Source organism: Phyllostomus discolor, chromosome 12 (assembly GCF_004126475.2).
Source record: "Phyllostomus discolor isolate MPI-MPIP mPhyDis1 chromosome 12, mPhyDis1.pri.v3, whole genome shotgun sequence".
Classification (NCBI taxonomy): domain Eukaryota; kingdom Metazoa; phylum Chordata; class Mammalia; order Chiroptera; family Phyllostomidae; genus Phyllostomus; species Phyllostomus discolor.
In genome coordinates, this window is record NC_040914.2 from 1,973,122 (window position 1) to 1,989,099 (window position 15,978).

General features: G+C 39.9%; 1 pseudogene; it reads right to left on the reverse strand.

Moving 5' to 3' along the window:
• Positions 1-14,374, reverse strand: part of LOC114511261 — a 47,740-nt pseudogene extending 33,366 nt beyond the window's left edge.
• Between the last annotated feature and the right edge of the window lie 1,604 nt (positions 14,375-15,978).

The following is a 15,978-nucleotide window of genomic DNA, read 5'->3' on the forward strand; positions in this document are numbered from 1 at the left end:
ATGTTTTTCTGAGCATTTCTTTCCTGTGAGTTTTGAATATTGCACTTAGAGCTTAATCTGGTAATAGTATTCTTTTATCACAGTTTTTAGTGTCATTGCATAATAAACACAATGTTTTGCCATGTTTTTCAATAATACAAGAATCCATACGTAAGGCATGGCACTTGAAGCCCCATTTTTCTGGTCTTTTTATTTTTCCTGACATGCTAACTATGTACCATTAACAAAAACAAAAACAAATGGTCCTGGCTGTGTGGCTCAGTGGAGTGAGTGCTGACCTGTGAACCAAAGGGTCACTGGTTCGATGCCTCAGTCAGGGCACTGCCTGGGTTGCAGGCCAGGTCCCCAGTAATGGGATGCAAGAGGCAACCACACATTGATATTTCTCTCCCTCCCTCCCTTCCCCACTCTCTAAAAATAATAAATGTTTAAAAAAAAACCAAAACAAGTGGTGGTATATTTGTTTGGCGGCACATGAAATAGTTTTAAGTTATAACTATGTTATTGAAATCTGTTGTGTGCCATACAGCAGTATAAAGTGATGAGAATATCATGTACGTGTACCCTCTATTTTATCTCAACTCTGCTGATGTAGTGTGAATCATGCAAAACACATCAGTACATAAATGAAGAATGTGGCTGTGTTCCAATAATACTGCAGATATTTAACTGTACAATTTGATAAGTTTTGACCTATGTATATACTTGTGAAACCATGACAACTTGTTTTTTTAAAGATTTTATTTATTTTTATTTTTAGGGAGGGAAGAGAGAGAGAGAGAGAGAGAGAGAGAGAGAGAGAGAGAGAGAGAGAAACATCAATGTACGGTTGCTGGGGGTTATGGCCTGCAACCCAGGAATGTACCCTGGCTGGGAATCGAACCTGGGACACTTTGGTTCCCAGCCCGCGCTCAATCCACTGAGCTATGCCAGCCAGGTCAACAACTTTCAAGGTAATAAACACATATATGACCCCCCAAATTTTCCTCAAGCATCTTTGAAATCTTTTTCTCAACCACTCCCTGCCACCTCCTAACTCCTACCATCCCTCAGAAACCACTAATTTGCTTCTTATAATTATAGATTAATTTAAATTTTCCAGAATTTTACATATATGTAATCATATAATATATACTCTCTTATCTCTGGTATCTTTCACTCAGCATAATTATTTTGAGATTCCTCCATGTTTCTGTGTGTATCAGTAGTTTATTTGTTTTGATTTATATAATGTGTTTATGGATTCACTTACTAATAGGCATTGGGTTGTTTCCAGTTTTTGTCTATCATGAAGAAGACTTTTATAAACATTCAAGTTTTTGTGTGTGAACGTAAGTTACCGTCTCCTGGAATAAATACACAAGAGTGCAATTGTTGGGTTACATATTTGGTTTTATAAGTAACTGCCAAATTGTTTTCCAAACTGGGTGTACTACCTTACATTGCCAACAGCAATGCATGTGGATTCATTTTCTGTGCATCCTTGGCTAGTGTTTGATGTTAACACTGTTTAAAAATATTTTTAAGGTCTTGACTAGTGTTGCTCAGTGGTTTGGGCATCATCCTGAAAACCAAAAGGTTGCTGGTTCAATTCCTGGTCAGGGCACATGCCCAGGTTGCAGGCCAGGTTCCTGGTTGGAGGCATGTGAGAGGCAACCAATCAATGTTTCTGTTGCACATCCATGTTTCTCTTCTTCTCTTTTTCCTTCCCTTCCCCTAAAAATAAATAAAACTGTTAAAAAAATAGAACCATAGACTTAGAAATAAAGAACAAACTGACAGTGACCAGAAGGGAGAGGGAAGGGGGGAAGAAGGGGGAAGGGCAAGCAAAGGAAAATGAATAGAGGGTCTAATGGGCATGGAAAATGGAGGAGGGATGACTGTGGGAGTTGGGGGGCAGAGGAAGGGTGAGCAATGGGGAAAAAGGTGGGACAACTGTAACTGAACACCAATAAGAATATTTTTAGCCATTCCAATTGATTTGTAGTGATAACTCACTGAAGTTTTAATATGCATTACCTTTATGGCTAATGATGTTTAACATCTTTTTATGTATTTATTTGCCATCTATATATCTTCTTTGGTAGAGGTTTGTGCATGTTTCTGCCCAATTTCTAAGTGGATTTTTATTTATTTTAAGGTGATTTTTCCTTTTGTATTAAGTTATTGGGGTGACATTGGTCAATAGATTATGTAGGTTTTCAGGTGTACATTTCTATGATACATGATCTTTATATTGCATGTGTGCCCATCACACAAAGTCAAATCAACTTCCAAGTTTGGGTTTTGGTGCATAGTATATATTTCTAATACAATATTGTAAGATATGTTTAAAAATATTTTCAACCTTTTTATAATTTGACTCTTCCAAGGCTTGTGTTTTTATTTTGTTGATGGCTTCCTTTACTGTACAAAAATTTTTAGTTGATATAGTCCCATTTGTTTATTTTTTTTCTTATTTCCCTTGCCTTCAGAGATATGTCAGATAAAGTATTGCTACAAGCAATGTGTGAGATTTTATTGCCCATTGTTTTCTTCTTTTCATGGTTATGGTCTAACATTTAAGTCTTTAATCCATTTTTTGAATTTATTGTTGTGCATGGCATGAGAAGGTGGTCTAGCTTTATTTTTCTGCACATATCTGTCCATTTTCCCCAACACCATTCTTTGAATAAACTATCTTTAGCCCATTGTATGTGCTTGCTTCCTCTGTCAAATATTAATTGACTGTAAAAGTGTGGGTTTATTTCTGGGCTCTCTATCCATTGATCCAATGGAAGTGTTCTCTTTCATTAATCCATGTGTCCATTTTTATGCCATTACCATGCTGTTTTGACTACTATGCCCTTATAGTGTAGTTTGATATTAGGTAGTGTGATTCCTCCAATTTTGTTCTTCTTTCTCAGGATCAGTGATTCTATGTGGGGCCTTTTGTGGTTCCATATAAATTTTTGAAATATTTGTTCTAGTTGTGTGAAATACATTATTGAAATCTTGATAGGAATTGTATTGAATCTATAGATTGCTTTGGGTAGCATGGACATTTATTCACCAGTACATCTGATAAGGGGTTAATAGCCAAAATTTGTAAAGAATTTATAAAGCTAAACACCAAAAAACCCCAAACAATCCAATTAAAAAATGGGCAAAAGACCTAAATAGACACTTCTCCAAGGAGGACATATACATGGCCAACAGACATATGAAAAGATGTTCAATGTCACTACTTATCAGAGAAATGCAAATTAAAACCACAATGAGATATCACCTCACACTGGTAAGAATGGCTATCATCAATAAGCCAACAAATAACAAACATTGGCAAGGATGTAGAGAAAGGGGGATCCTTTTGCACTGTTGGTAGGAATGCAGATTGGTGCAGCCCTGTGGAAAGCAGTATGGAGATACATCAAAAAATTAAAAATGGATCTATCTTTTGACCCAGCAATCTCACTTGTAGGAATATATCCAAAGAAATCCGAAACACTAAATGGAAAGAGTATAAGCACCCTTATGTTTGTTGAGTGTTATTTACAGTAGCCCAGAGTTGGAAGCAGTCCAAGTGTCCATCAGTAGGTGAGTGGATAAAACAACTTTGGGACATTTACACTATGGGATACTATGGGCTGTAAAAAAGAAAATTTTACTCTTTGTGACAGCATGGAGTGACTTGGAGAACATTATGCTAAATGAAATAAGCCAGTCAGAGAAAGACAAATAACCATATGATTTCATTTATATGTGGAATCTAGTGAGCAAATTGAAATATCAAGTGAAATAGAGACAGACTTACAGAGTACAGGACAACAGCTATTGGGGAGATATTAGGGAGTGGAGGGATCGAGCAAAAAAGAAAAGAGACTCATGGATATGGACTACAGTATAGTGATTGCAGGGGGAAGGGTGTGTATGGGGGATAAGCGGTAATGAAAAAGTATAATAAAAATTTAAAATAATTTGACTACTCTTTTAACAGGGTATTTTCTGGAGCAAAAAATGTTAATTTGATGAAGTCTAATTTATCCATTTTCCTCTTATCTATTGTGCTTCTGGAGTCCTACGCTCGTAATATTTTCTGCTATGTATTTTTCTAGAAGTTTTATACTTGTAAGTTTTGCATTTATGTATATGGTTGATTTTAAATTAATTTATATATACAGTATGAGATTTAAATTGAGGTTTATTTTTCACCAATGAATGTCCAATTGCTCCAGTACCATTAATGGAAAAGGCCAGCTCTCTTCCATTGAATTGCTTTTGATCTTTTGTCAAAAATTAATTGGGTAGGATGTCATAAAAAATGGCACAGTGAAAAGGTATAGGGTTCAGTGCTCATCAAAGAAACCATTGAGTTGGAAAAAGAAACTGGAATAAATTAATTCAGAACTCTGAAATTGAATCCAAGGCTTACAAACCAGGAAAGTTCTAGGTAAGAAACATGATGATATAATTTTTATTTTTTATTTGTCAATTACAATTTACATTCAATATTATTTTGTATTAGTGTAAAACATAGTGGTTAGACAATCACATAATTTATGGTGTTCCCCTTGATATTTTCAGGACCCATCTGGCAGCATACATACTTATCAAAATGTTTTTGGTTATATTTTCCATGCTGTAATTTACATCCGCATGAATATTTTGTAACTACCACCTATACTTCTCTATCTTTTAACCTTTTTTACCCAGTCCCCCATGGACCCTCCTCTTTATTTCTTATTTAAATTTAGTTGATAGCCTTGCTGGGCAGAGTAGTGTTTTAGGCCCTGCTTTTCATCACTTTGAATATTTAATTTTGTCTGACCTGAAATGTTTCTGTTGGGAAATCAGCTCACAGTTTTATGGGACCTCTCTTGTGGATAACTGTTTTCCTCTTGCTGCTTTTAAGATCTTCTCTTTGTCTTTAACCTTTGGCATTTTAATTGTGATGTGTCTTGGTGTAGGCCTCTTTGGGTTCCTCTTATTTGGGACTCTCTGTTTCCTGGATTTGTGTGCTTGTTTTCTTTACCAGATAGGGAAGTTTGCAGTCATTGTTTCTTCAAATAGGTTCTCAGTACCTTGCTGTCTTTCTCTTCTGCTCATGGTACCCCTATGATGGGGATGCTGTTATACTTCATGTTTCTCCAGAGGTCCTTAAAGTATCTTTATCTCTTTTTTTGTATTCTTTTTTTGTTTGTTTTTGATGTTCTGATTGGGAGTTTTCTGCTACCTTGTCTTCCAAATTGTTGAGTCTATTCTCTGTTTCACCTAACCTACTGTTGATTCCTTCTAGTGTATTCTACATTTCAGATATTATATTCTTTTTAAAAAGATTTTATCTACATGTTTTTAGGGAGAGGAGAAGGGAGGAAGAGAGGGAGAGAAACATCAATGTGTGGTTGCCTCTCACACACCCCTCCATGGGGGACCTAACTTGCAACCCAGGCATGTGCCCTAACTGGGAATTGAACTGGTGACCTTTTGGTTTGTGGGCCAGCACTCAATCCTCTAAGCCACACCAGCCAAGGCTTAGATATTATATTCTTTATTTCTGACTTTTTAAATGGCTTCTGTGTTCTCTTTTGGGCTTGATATCTCTTTTTCTTTAAGTTCTCACTGAGTCACAGTGAGAACATCCATTTTCCCCACTAAGTCACAGGTGGTAAACACAAGGCCTGCAGGCTGAATCCGGCCCTCTACCTTGTTTTATCCAGCCCTGCACCTTGTTTCTACCTGGCAGCAGTGCTGAGCTCTCACTTAACTGTTAAGGAGTCATTACATTTGTACAGTCCTAAAATTACATTCAGCCCTTTGGAAGTAACTGTGAGGCTGATGTGGCCCCCTGGTGAAAATCAGTTCGACACCCCAAATAACTTAGGGACTAAGTTATTTGACCATTATTATTGTTTTGAGCTGTGTATCTGGTGTGATGTTTGCCTCCATTTCATTTGGTTCTTTTTCTGGGGGATTAATTTTATTCCTTTATTTGGGGCATGTTTCTTTGTTTTCACATATTGGTTGCCTCTGTATTTTTTTCCTGTGTATTAGATATATTTGTTATGTCTCTCAGTCTGGTATGATGGCCTTGTATAATTCATATCCTTTATGGCTCACTAGTGCATTCTCCCTTATCACTCAAGCAAAGTACTCCAGTAATGTATCTTGTGTGGGTTGTATGAGCCCTCTTGTTGTAGTTGTGTCTTGATTGCTGTTGTCCTGTCCATGTATGGAGTTGATCCCTGGCTTGTTGACTGTGAGGACTGACCCTAGCCATGGTATATAACCTGCTGTGTGAGTGCTGATCCCATGAAAAAGAATTTGTTCCTGCAAGGTATAGTGCCTGCTGAGGTCTCCCTTAGGATGTACTTCTTGTGTAGCTAACTGGGTTGTGCTGTGATATGGTCTGAAGCCTTCCACTAGATGTATTGGTTTTGGGACCTTTTGGGAGGACTCTGGTGTAGGTCAATGTCAGATGCTACCTCTGAATGACTTTGGCCTACCTGTTTGGAGCTACAATACTTTCCTCAGTTTGTGGCTGCTTCTGCTAGGCCTGAGTGTGCATGGGAGGGGGCAAGTTGTACACTAATGCTGACTTCCACCAGCACTGTACCTACAGGCAGATCAGCAAAAGGTTCAAGGCACTTTGAGATTCACCTCCACCTTTGTTGTGTGAGGTGTGTTCTCAGTTAATCACCAGGTAGTGGTGAACAGTTTTCACCAGATTGCTGCAGATTCAAACTCAGTGCCAGTGTTGTGTTTGATGCCTCTCAGCAAAAGCCCCAGGATACCCCAAGGGAAGCCACCATCTTCTGTGTGCCCATGGACTTTTGTGTGGGGTGGGGTCTCAGGGAGTCATCAGGATGAAGCCAGCAGAGTTCATCAGGCCCAAAGAGACCAGGATATGTATGCGTGAGGGGAGGGCACTGCACCAGAATGCTATCTTGTGTCAGGGAAAAAAATTACTTCCTTCCTCAGCCACACAGCTCAGTCTTTCCCTGACTCTTCCGAAACCTCCTCGAGAGTCTTCTTAGAAGTTCTGCACCACAAGCCCAATGGCCATAGCCAGCTGACAATTATGCAGGGCATGAGCTCCACTTTGTGGGGGCAATGGGAGTCTGGGGGGCGGGTGGAGCTAGTGGATGGGATGGGGAAGAGGCAGTCAGGAATGCTTAGGGGGGATTTCAGTGGATTTTTCACTATAGTCATGGTTCCTAGATGTCCAGTATCTTGCCCTGGGGTTTCCTCATGGTAACTGTGGGGAGCTCAATATAAGGAAGTTGTGGGAGTATGGACTGGTTTTAGTTGGTTGGCATATCAAAGGTATACACAGAGACAAGTTATTTACTATCTCTGCGAATTAGCTGAGGCCCAGATTCCAGAGCTTCAATAATATAGTAAATAAAGAAAATATAGTTAATACACTATATGATTTAATAAGCAATTGCATAAAACAATCTTATAAATTTGTTAAAGAGCAAACACTGTATGAAAAATAATCTGATAGCAATTTAATGGGGGTAGGGAAGGTATATATGATATAGGAGCAGAGTATTTATAAACTATTAAAATTAAGTTATTATTTAAATGAGGATGTTATCAGTTGAAGGTGTTAATAGCTATACATGGAACAACCACTGAGAAAAAAAACAAAAAAATATGCAGAAGATGAAAGAAAGAATAAAAATGGTACAAAACACTAAATACAAAAAAGGTAGAAATAGACAGCAAAGATGGTGGACTAGGTAAACATGGGTCACCTCCTTATGCAACCACATCAAAATTACAACTAAATATACAACAACTATCACTCAGAACATCAGAATTGAGTTGAATGGAAAATGGACAACTATGGGTTTAAAGAAACCATATCCATCCAGACTGGTAGGAGTGACAGAGACATGGAATAGGGTGTCCCCACATCCATGTGTGGTGGGTAAAATTTCAGGAGGGATATTTCAGGAATGAGGAGTTCCAGTGCCACATCAGGGCCTCCAGCCCAGGGTTCCAGTGCCAGGAAGATAAGTCCCCATTACTTTTGGCTGCAAAAACCAGGGAGGATCAAGTCAGTAGGAGAAGCTTCTGGAGTCCCAAGCAGTTCCCTTAAATGAACCCACACATTAACTTACTCAGACTCACTCCCTCTGAGCCCTAGTACTGGGGTAGCAGCTTGAAAGGCACCAGTGGCATACAGGGGGGAACTGAAGTGTGTGACATCAAGGCAAGAACTGGAGGACAGCTTTCTCCCAGAAGAAAAGGTAGGCAGAGGCCATTGTTCCTTTTCTGAGTCCTTCCCCTACAGAGCCACAAAGCTGGCCAGCAGGTCCCATATCTGAGACTCTATCAACCTGGCTAACACTGTTTGCCCTGTCCTGGAGATCCCCTGAGACTCCATTCCACTCAACTTATGGACCTAGCCAAACTGTAATTGTGAAATTTCCATATGAATGGCTGGACTTGGCCCATGCTTCACAACTTCCTAAATCATCTCAAATAAGAAACAGCTGACCTCAGCAATTCCCCTAGTCCCTATACCTCTTGCTAAGTGTCCCCAGGCTCAGTACTAGCAGCAGTCAGCCAAGATTCACAGCTTGGTTTCACCTGGGAATCTCCAAGCCAAGCAGAAGTAGCAGCCATCTCAGATTGCTTTATAGCTCATGCAGTGTGGCCCTGAACAGAACATAGATGGCTGCTCTATGGCCTGTACCACCTGGAAAACACCAGAGCCTGTGCACCCATTGGACAGCTACAGACCACATTAGAGCAGCACCACCCTGCCCTTGCACAGTTGATCCTCCATGGGGAGCAAAGGTTAGTGGTCAGTGGTCACAGCTAGTCCTTACAGCTGACTGGCCTGGGTAAATCCTTTCTGTTGACCTGCAAACAACAATCAAGGCTCAACTACAAGAGGAGGGTGTACTCAGTCCACACAAAGGGCACACCTTGAGTGCACAGCTTAGGTGACAGGGAAGGCTGTACCACTGGACCCTACAGGATACCTGCTACATTAGGCCACCCCACAAAGATGCAGTGTCAAAGCAGCTCTACCTTATACATAGAAACAAACACAGGGATGCTGCCAAAATGATGAGACAAAGAAACATGGCCCAAATGAGAGAACAGAACAAAACTCCCCCCCCCAAAAAAAGAACTAAACAAAGTGGAGATAAGCTATTTATCAGATGCAGAGTTCAATATACTGGTTATAAGGATGCTTAAGGACGTTAGTGAGTACCTCAAGAGCAAAAACAAGATCCAATCAGAAATGAAGTATTCACTAATTGAAATAAAGAACAATTTACAGGGAAACAACCATAGAGTGGAAGAAGGCAAGAATCAAATCAATGATTTGGAACATAGGAAGCCAAAACAAGCAATCAGAACAAGAAGAAAAAGAATAATAATTAAAAAAAAAAACCCCAAAACCCCAACAAGGATAGTGTAAGTAGCCTCTGGGGCAACTTGGAGCATTCCAACATTTGTATCATAGGGGTGCCAGGAGGAGAAGAGAAAGAGCAAGAAATTGGAAATTTATTTGAAAAAATGACAGAAAACTTCCCTATTTGTTGTAGGAAATAGACATGCAAGTTCAGGAAGCACTGAGAGTCTAAAACAAGATGAATGCAATGAGGCCCACTCTAAGACACATCATAATTACAATGCCAAATGTTAAAGATAAAGAGAGACTCAAGAGCAACAAGAGAAAAACAGTTAGTTCCCTAGTTCACATAAGACTGTCAGCTTATTTCTCAAAAGAAACTTTGCAGGCTAGAAGGGATTAGCAAGAAGTATTGAAAGGCATGAAAAGCAAGGACCTACAGCCAAGATTGCACTACCTAGCAAAAATACCATTTAGAATTGAAGGGCAGCTATAGAGCTTCCCAGACAAGAAAAAACTAAGGAGTTCATCATTACCAAACCATTATTACATGAAATGTTAAAGGGACTTCTTTTTCTAAAATTAGAACACTTTATTATAAACACTTGTTATAAACTGATTTTGTATTGACTCTTTGAAACTTTTAAAACTACATGCAACCTAAGCATATTATTTTAATATATTTCAAATTCCACTTTTCAATCTAGAAAATACAAAGAGCTTCAACAAAATGAAACATACCTAACAGAGGAAAAAATCTAAATTGCTTCATCGAGAAAACTAATGAACATAAAAACACCCAACCCAAACTAAAACTAATGCAATCAAGAAATAGATTCTACAAAGTCTATTAATCCTCCAATTTAAAATAAATGACTTCCCAAGGGAAAAATACTTCCATCAGCATAGCAATTTGATGAATAAAAGGAAAGCCACTCTCATTCAGGGAAGTTACATTATGTATAGGAAAAATGTGTATATCAGCTCAGAATAACTCTTATGTCAAGGAAGCATATTTTGGGGTGGCATGCTCTGCTCCTCTTATGGATGTATCCTAATGGGCTTATGCATTTACCTGCTGAAGGACATCCTAATTTCTTTAAGCTTTTAGTCATTATGAATAAAGCTGTTGTGCATAATTGCATGCAAGTTTTTATTTGGATAGAGATTTTCAAAGTGGTTGCATAAACACTAGAGGAGAATTGTTGGACTATGAGGTGAGAATTGTTTGGCTTTGGGAAAAACGGCCCAGCTGTCTTTCAAAGTGGCTGTGTATTTTACCATTAATAAATGAGAGTTCTAATCAACAAAACAAACAAGCAAGCAAAATATAACCAGAGACATTGAAATTAAGAACAATCTGAAAGTAACCAGAAGGGAGGTGGGAGAAGATAATGGGGGGAAGAGTGGAAGGGTTTTCAGGAACAACTATAAAGGACACATGGACAAAACCAAGGGGTGGGGTGGAAGCAAGGGAGGGAGGTGGGGATGGCTGGGGTTGGGGGGAGTAGTGGGGGATAAATGCAGACAACTGTAATTGAACAATAATAAAATAATTAAAAATAAATAAATGAGAGTTCCTATAATTTCTCACCCTCCTGTAGTTGGTGGTGTCATTTGTTTTGGAGTTTAGCAAATCTAATAGATTGCAGTGCTGTCTCATTGTTGCTTTTATTTGTGCTATCACATTTTAGAAGGAGGGGTCTGCCAGGGGGCATTTCAAACATATGTTAATGTCAAACAGAAACAATGTATAGAGCTGCTTAAGGCAAAGATAAGCCTTTTTACTAAAGAAGTTATGTGCCTTAGGTATGCTACCTACCATGACCTGCTCAATTAGGAATTTATGATCAGATCATCAAATGGCTACTTTCCACAGAACCCATGTTTATAAACACCATACATTTTCCTCGGCCAGGTGTCTGATCAGATCTTTTCCTGTTTTCAGTGGGGTTGTTTGTTTTATAGTCCTTTGTGTGTTTTGAGCAAAAATCTTTGATCAGAAATGTGTTTTGCAGAGATTTTGTCCCAATTTGTATCTTGTCTTTTTATTCTATGAATGAGTTCTTTTACAGAGTTGTTTTTATTTTTATAAAGTCTTCATTATTAACTTTCTCTTCATTGAACTTTATGTTCACAACTAAAATAAATAAAGGCTAGGGTTGTTTGTGGTACACATCACCTCTGATTACATTTCATAGAGCCAAAGACAGTCTCATAGCCATTCAGGGGAACCTAGGAAATGTGACTGAGTAGTGTTCACAGGAAGAAAAGGAGATGACCTGAGTGAAGAGCAGTCTCTCCCACAGCTACTCAACTTAATTTCTACTGACAATCCCCATTTTCCTCAGTCAGGGAAACTTAATTCTGCTAAATTGAGGTTTTCTGGGTCTGAGTTTGCAGTTGTCTATAAAGCAAGGGCACCAGAGGAAACCCTAGGTGTTTCTTCTCCACCATATCAGCCAAGATATGCTTTCACTTAATCATGGATGGCTCCTGAGTTATCCCTGGTTCCTACCTGATAGTTACCCTCACCCTGGTACTTCGCATTTTTATGGACCCCATCTCCTCCTCACCAAACTGGGGCATATGGGATAGTCTGCTTGGTTGTCTGAGGTCATTTCTTCCTAGACCTCCATATACCATCCAACTTATTTTCTTTGAGATCTTAGAAGCTCTCTAAAATGTATCTGTGAAGAGGGAATACAAAGAATATCTGGGGTCTTTGGCACCCACCCCTTCATGAGATGTAGGCTACAGGGACCTCCTTACAGATACAGAGGCATCAAATTGTTGATAGGAGAGACCTTGTTCTTCTTAGTGACATGTATAAAGAATTACAGATCAGTAAACCTATTAGCATGCAATTGAATTTATTAGTGATCTGTTCCCATTGGAGAGAACAGGCCTAGCTAGCATGAGGGTAGTGAAAGGCATAGGTTCAGGTCAAAGCAGGGTGGCAAAAGTAGGGGCAGCTGAAGGCTGGGGTGCTAAGCCCCCAGGTAGCCAGAGAGCAAGAGCCAAGAGTGTGAGTCCTATGTTCTGAGAAATTATATAGTTGGCAGGACGGGAGTGAAAAAGTTACGTATTGACTGACAGGTAAATGTGATGCCAGCTTTCCTGGGGGGAATGTGACTACCCAAACTTAGGTATGTGTGGGGGTCTTTTAGCCCAAATCCTTATCTTGCTCCAGACTCCATTTGTTTATCTTGTAAAACAGAAAAGTGACAGGAGGCAGTTAAGTAAAGTTGGGGCAGTTACCCAAAATTATTTAGGGCTGTTTCTTTGGGCACTGTGCACCCTCTCCCACATTTCAGACCTTGGGATGAAAGCACAGTTTCAAGGCTTTCTCTCCTAAACCTTGAAACGCTACACAGCATAGTGGAAATACGATACAGAATTTCAAGGACTTCCCTCCTTCCTTTCTAACATGGAGTTTCTTGTGATGTTGGAACATGTGGCAATATTACCAGACCAGGCTCAGGGCTGCTGAGTTAGTGAGATGTGTCTTCCTTCTCCTCCTTGCCTTGGTTTACTATTCATTCTACCTAAGTGATAAAAGGCATTTCCTGGCAACCAGGATGTTAGATGATGGCCAGTAACAGCAGTGCAGTCTCAAAGTTCTTCCTGTGCTGTCTCCTGCCTCATAATCTCTACTTCCCCTATGAGTAGGGGACGATTGACTTTTCAGGATTGAGGGAGAGGTGGTCTTCATCAGTTCATCTGCTAACTTCATTGTTCATTTTTTGAGGTATTTCCATTTTCCCCTTAGAAGTTTGATGTGGGGTATCAAAAGCTGGAGGAAGCTTTTGTTTTCCTATTTCTGGTCTGAGACAGAATTCTAGCTTGAATTGGGGAAACACCTACAGAATAGTGATTCAGATTTCTAAATATCACCCCACATTGACAGTTATGTTCATTTTACAGACAAAGGAACCAGGCTCAAGAAAATTATCTTGTTGGAAAATATGGAGTTCTTAAGTGTCAGAAGTGAGATATCAATCCATAGTCAGCCTGATTTCCATGTTCCCGAGTTTCGTCATTAGTACATTCTGATTATCACATTGGTAAAAGGCTGCCCAGTGAAACACAAACACTAAGAAATACACACATATGCATACACATGAAAAGCTGGCACATTCCTTTCAATTTTATTGGTTTAAATATATTTTTTTTCTCAAAGAGCAGCCCAGTATTAAGGAACTAAGAGCATTAAAGGAATGAAAGTGAAGACCCCCAAGGTGGTTGAAGACAGGTCTGGAGGCCAAGAGGATGAAGCCCTAAGGTGTTCCTGGGCTAGTGGATTGCTTGGATGTTGAGTTCCTTGGCTGGTGGCTTTCTAGGTTAGTGATGTCTCAGCTGTGGTTTCTTGCATGGTGGCTGATTTGGCTTCTTAGTGTCTTGGTAGTGGGTTGTGTTAGGGGTTGGACCCGTAGGCTACTGGGCCTGGCATTCATGCAAATAGAGAAAAGTAATAAATGATGCCTAAACCGATGAGTATGGCAAATACAGCCAGCCAACCAGTTCGGCCTGAGTTGATGTAAGCTTCTTCCCAATCGCTGTTCTTGTTAGCCTTCAAGGTCTGTAGGGACAGGAGCTTTAGATGTGGGTTTCAGAATTCAGCTTTGTGACCACCATTAGGGAATGGCTGGAGACCTGCTGGCACTGAGGGAAAATCCCTCCCCAGGTCCCAGGATGGAAGCATATGCAAGGGGCAGGTAGAGGACAGGTTGGGTCATGACTTAGGCATTATTTTACCTTGTGACTGAAGTACAGAGCTAGTAATCCCAGGGGAAGGAAAAGAATTATGGCCAGGACGGTCAGACATTTGTAATTCGGGGCATAAAATGCCAGCTCTGCATCTGTCTGTGTAGGCTCTTCTGGCTTTTCAGCCTCCACAGGTGGGGCGGCGGGGTCAGCTGGGGCGGCAGGGGTGGCAGGGGCGGCAGCGTTGGCTGGGGCGGCTGGGGCGGCTGGGGCGGCTGGGGCAGCTGGGTCTCCCGGTTTCTGGACCATGATCTTTCCACCCAGAGACAGACCCCAGTGCCCTAAAATCAGAGAGCCAAACCCACTACTAGCCTCCCCTTGTTCTAGCCAGAATCCCAAAACTCAAACCGTCAGAAGCCAGTTCTTCACAATGGAGCAACCAGCACCTAAAATCCTGATTGGTTGCCCCATAAGGGGGCGTGGTCCCACCAGTCCCCACCCTACATCAGGACATCGACTCCACCCTCCCTGCTAGGGAAAGCCTTGGATCCCGCCTCCTCCTTCTTTGCCCACAGATAGGGTTGGAAGGCAGTATGAGGGATGGCTCCCAGGAGCAGCAGGAATGGAAGTACGCAAGCCCAATAAGAAAACTAGGGGATTTATAGAGGGAAGGAAAATGAATTATGTCAGTAGATTATAAAATATTAAATTAAAAAATAATTCTTCAGTCTATACTACCAGAAAGAACAGAGAAAGGTAAAAAAGGGAAGATCTTTCTTAAAGTACAATGTCATCTAATAAATGTGGGTGGAAGATGCAAATGGGTGCCACATGGTGGAAGGCAGAGTTCCCAAATAGCCCCAAGATTTCTTATTTTTTCATTATGTTTTTTGATGATGTTATTACTGTTGTCCCAATTTCTCCTTTGCTTCCCTCCACCCAGACCACCCCACAAACCCCACATTATTATCCATGTCCATGGGTCATGCATATGTGTTCTTTGGCTACTCCATTTCCTATGCTGTACTTTACATCCTTGTGACTATTCTGTAACTACCAATTTGTACTTCTTAGTCCCTTCACCTTTTTCACCCATCCCCCTGACCACTTCCCACCTAGCAACCATCAAAATGTTCTCTGTATCTATGATTCTGTTTCTGTTCTGCTTGTTTGTTTATTTTGATTTACAGATTCCATTGTTGATAGATATGTATTTATTGCCATTTTATTGTTTCTATTTTTGATCTTCTTCTTCAGGAAGACCCTTTAACATTTTATATAATGCTGGTATGGTGGTGATGTACTCTTTTACCTTTTACCTGTACTCCTTTACTCTTTTTCTTGTCTAGTAAGCTCTTTATCTGTCCTTCAATTTTAAGTGACAGCTTTGCTGGATGGCGTAATCTTGGTTTTAGTTCCTTTCTTTTCATGACTTTAATAATTTCTTGCCACTCCCTTCTAGTCTGCAAAGTTTCTCTTAAGAAATCAGCCGGCAATCTTATGGGAACTCCCCTGTAGGTAACTAACTTCTTTTTCTTGCTGATTTTAAGATTCTCTCTTTATCTTTAATTTTTGACATTTTAATCATGATATGTTTTGGAATGGGCCTCTTTAAATCCATCTTGTTTGGGAATTTCTGCACTTCCTGGACTTGCATGTCTATTTTTTCATCAAATTAGGGATGTTTTCTGTCATTATTTTTTCAAATAGATTTCCAATTTCTTGCTCTCACTCTTCTCCTTTTGGCACCCCTATGACACAAGTGTTGGTATTTTTGAAGTTGTCCTAGAGGCTTCTTACACTATCTTCATGTTTTTGGATTCTTTTTTTCTACTTGCTGTTCTGATAGGGTGTTTTTTGCTTTCTTATATTCCAAATCACTGATTTAATTTTCAACTTCCTCCACTCTACTG